Below are 4,196 nucleotides of genomic sequence, written 5' to 3'. Positions count from 1 at the left end.
CATAAACAAAATGAGCTACAAAATAACTCCGGTGAACTTTCTGGGAATCTTTATACATGCATTTTGATTTTTTATATTACATAAGAAAAAGGGGGAAAAAATAGAGCAAGCGCACGCTAACTAAATGTGCACCCTAACTGTCCCAGAATAGAGTGTAGGTAAATGCTTTGTCACTCCATTAACAACAATTTATGCAGGTCTTTCACCATTCAACGAGAACTAAAATGAGGGGAGGACGAGTAGGATTGCCATGGCGTTACAACTGAGACTGCGTTTTGGACTGCTCCCATACATACCACTTCCCCAGGCCATTTCTGCAAATACCCCGTAAATCAATTTTCAAGCGAAAGCAAATAACACAAAAGAAAAACCCTGTTGCGATATTAAATTCCCACAGAATTATGTTACCTTCAACAATTGATTTCCTCAATCTTTCCATGGATTCCAGATTTTGTATCTCCGGTACCTCCCATCTTTTCTAATCAGCAATGATGCTAATCTTCAATTTCTTCAACTTCTACCAACCTCACAGTTCAACTTGGGGCATTCACTTATAAACAGCTTGCTCACTGAACTTGGTAGGCCTTCTATCTTCCTCAGATTTCTATTCTCTTCAAGTGTGAGAGTTTCAAGGCTTGCGCAACAGTCTTTTGAGATGTAGATTTTCGACAAGTTTTCGTTATTTGATATGTCTATTTTCTTAAGCTTGCATAATGCCGCTCCAATTAGATTCAATTCTCTGACTGGACAAACTTGTATTCTCAGGCTTTCAAGATTAAACAATTGACTGATTGATTCTGGTAAGGATTTCACCCTTGAATACCTTATCTCTAATCTCTCTAAGAGACTAAGACGCCCCAAAGAGTCCGGTAAAGATTCCAGCTCACAGCAACCAATTATTTCCAGCGCAGTCAAGGAAGACATGTCTCCAAGAGAGGCCGGCAAGCTTGTCAATAAACAACTCCCGACATGCAATGTTCGCAACTTGCTAAGTTGATAGATATTCATTGGTAACTCCCTTAACTTCTCCATCCGGTATAAGTTGAGCTCTCTCAAGGACGCCAGATTTAAGATGTGAAGAGGCAACTCTTCCAATTGATTGCAGAGTGAGAAGTTCACATACTCCATCTTTGCCATTTTTTCCATCATGACTGCCCTAAAAGTGACATCATAACATCCATGTAAGTTCAGATGTTGTAGCAGGGTTAACTCCTTACAAGAATCTGGTAACCTTCCCAATTTTGTACACAGCTGCAAACTTAGATGCCTCAGGTTTCTCAAATTGCCCATACTCTCCGGTAGTGATACCAGCTGTGTACAACTTTCTAATTCAAGGTGCTCCATAGACTGCAGCTATTTTTTTCAAACACCGAGCCCACTTCACTACTATTTTTTTCAATTGCTTCAAATTTCCTATTGAGCTTGGAAACCGTTGGAATACTAGGGACTCATCAATAACCAACTCTCTTAACTGTAAAGGAGCCTGCAACGTGTTTTTCGAAGAGATGAAGTAAGCATTCAACAGTACAAAGTTAAAACATGAATTTAAATCAGCTGGTAGGTACTTACATCACAATTAGCCACCCAAAGCTCTTGTAGAAGGTGTTTTGACATCCAAAAGTCTTCACGGAGTTCTAGAACTCTCAAAATTTTCAGTTGCATAAGTGACTCAAGATTTCTCTGCCCGAAATCAAGCCAACGAAGCCAGACCAAATCTATTAATACATTACTTATTATATGGCTTAGATTACAACCTTGAGCCACAATAAATTTCAGCCCAAGTGTAGAAGGCTCCATGCTCTGAATTCCTCTGTTTGTGTTAACCCTGAGTTTTGCGTGCAACGAGCAATCACCAAAATCTTCAGCAGAGGTAGCCTTTATTGCTCGGATGCCTATTCCTCTCTGAGCCCAAATAGAAGATAAAATTAAACAACTGTGACAAAAATATAATTTCCTTGAGGCAACCATACAGAAAGAAAAAAACAAGATTCTTTTGTCTCAGAGGAAACGAATGCAATTATTCCTGCAATGCCTGATCCATTCTTAATTCAGAGATAGTTATTCAATACCAGGGCTAAGTTGGCCATTGTTTCTGCTCTGCCTATTCTATTTTGAGTCCAAATAAAATGTAAACATGAAAATAATAAAATTTCTGTAGAAGATTTATTGTCCAGTGATGAATGAGGTAATTAAACAAATTGTTAATTACCTGTTTAATATGAATATTTTGTTTTGAAGACCAAAGGCAATAGGGTGATTTTTCATTTGCAATTTCCCTTCCTAAATCTCTTAAATGGTCATGCATTTTTATGACATTCCATTTATCTATTTCAACAAGACACTTGCTTCTTAGCCTCTCCAAATTGTACAAACCACTCCACCCCGATCCGTTCCATACTTTGACTGCCAAAGTGCTTCTCTCTCCAATGAAGAAGCATGCTACATCTAAGAATGCCTCTTTCTCTTCATCATCTAAGACATCATAACTTATTCTAAGCCTACTCTTGATATCTTCAGGCACTATCCTAGAGAACTTCTGTAATTGAATCTCCCAAAAATCTCTGCTTTTCTTATAAAACTGCCCACCAAGGACTTTTAGCGACAGTGGCAACCCACAACAGCTTCTTATGACATTTTGGACAATCTCCTCAAATCCATTCCTTGGAGATGGTTGTAAGAAAGCATGCCAACAAAAAAGTTCCTTAGCATGAATTGTACTGAGTGGTTTCATTTGATATTGGCAAGAAATGTCCCAAGATTCAAGGACTTGCAATTCCCTTGTAGTGATGATAATCAAACTACCTGATCCAACTAGGCTTTCATATCCTAGGCTGCTTTTGCCAGGCAATAAAGCATTCAGCTGTTGCACACGATCAACGTCATCTAGAACAATTAATGCTTGAACGGGTCTCAAGTTACTAGTTAGAATTGATTTCCCCTTTTCGACATCGAGATCTGAAAAATCTTTGAAACCAAGATCCTTCAAAAGTTTTTCCCGCTTCTGACACAAGATCTTGTTGTTAGCAGAATCTCTAACATCTAATATGAGACTGGCTTTCTCCATAGATGGATAGATATTGTTATATAACTTTTTAGCAAGAGTGGTCTTCCCAGAGCCCCCCATGCCTCATATTCCTACAATTTGCACCTTCTCATGACTTGTGTTAGATTGAACTCTAGTCCATTCAAAATCTTTTACAATTTCATCTAAGCCCACAGGATGTTCTGTGACCACCAATGGTAGCTTTTTAATTTCTTTCTCAACACAATAAAGATTCTTCAACAGCATGTCCTCATCTCTAGACACATAGAGAAACAAATGAAATATAATAAGTATCACACTTCGAACATTTCACATTATTCTTGTAAAATAAATATAAGGGCCTAAAGAATAAAAGCTCAAAAAAATATAATGCATAGATTTAAAATTTGGGGCACAGCAATTGGTTCGTACTCCTTGTTTCTGACGATGTGTCCAATATTATAGGAAACACTGTAGAGCGCATTTCTCCACTCCTGAAGCTTTTCAGAGGGATATCTACCCTTCTTTTTGTGTCGTTCAAATGCAGCAGCGTAGACTCGTTTTGTATATCGGACATCTTCAGGCTTGACATGATAGAAAATTGGAACAATTTTAGTGCCGTTTCTGCACATGAATGAGAGTTCATCCAAACACCACCGGGATTGTGCATAATTCTCTGAAAATATGGCAATATGGAGAGAAGCAGTCCTCATCGCAACTTCTAGTTCTCTAGACAAGTTGTCCCCTCATTCAAGTTCTTCTGTGTCTAAAAATACATTCAGTCCCATGCCACAAGTAAGCATTCTATAGAGAGTAGTGGCCAATGTATGTTTGACATCAGCACCCCGATGATTAATAAACACATCGTAAGATCTACCAGAAGTAGATGCAGATGATACAGACTCTGCCACCTTTGAGTGAGAAGTAGAAGCCATCTCAAGTTGATTAAACTGAACAAATAAAAGACAGAGGAATGAAGAAAGGCAGTGAGGATGTTTTTTGCAGAGTACGGAGATGATATAAAAGAGCGAGTCTTGCGAAGTTTGACTAAACGCGTAGAATGCGTGTTTACAGAGGTAATTGCGCGGAAAGAATGGAGAAGAATCACTGCTCTGAAGATGAACTTAAAAACAGTCCCACCCCCGACCACCACTAACACAGAAGCACACCGGAA

General features: G+C 38.6%; 1 pseudogene; it reads right to left on the bottom strand.

The window, feature by feature from the left end:
• Window positions 1–209: 209 nt before the first annotated feature.
• On the bottom strand, window positions 210–3,981 carry LOC149557831 (disease resistance protein Roq1-like; annotated as a pseudogene).
• Window positions 3,982–4,196: the final 215 nt, after the last annotated feature.

This window comes from Cupressus sempervirens, chromosome 5, assembly GCF_028749045.1.
Source record: "Cupressus sempervirens isolate cs-2001-9-10 chromosome 5, ASM2874904v1, whole genome shotgun sequence".
NCBI classification, from domain to species: domain Eukaryota; kingdom Viridiplantae; phylum Streptophyta; class Pinopsida; order Cupressales; family Cupressaceae; genus Cupressus; species Cupressus sempervirens.
This window is presented reverse-complemented; position numbering and strand designations above follow the sequence as displayed.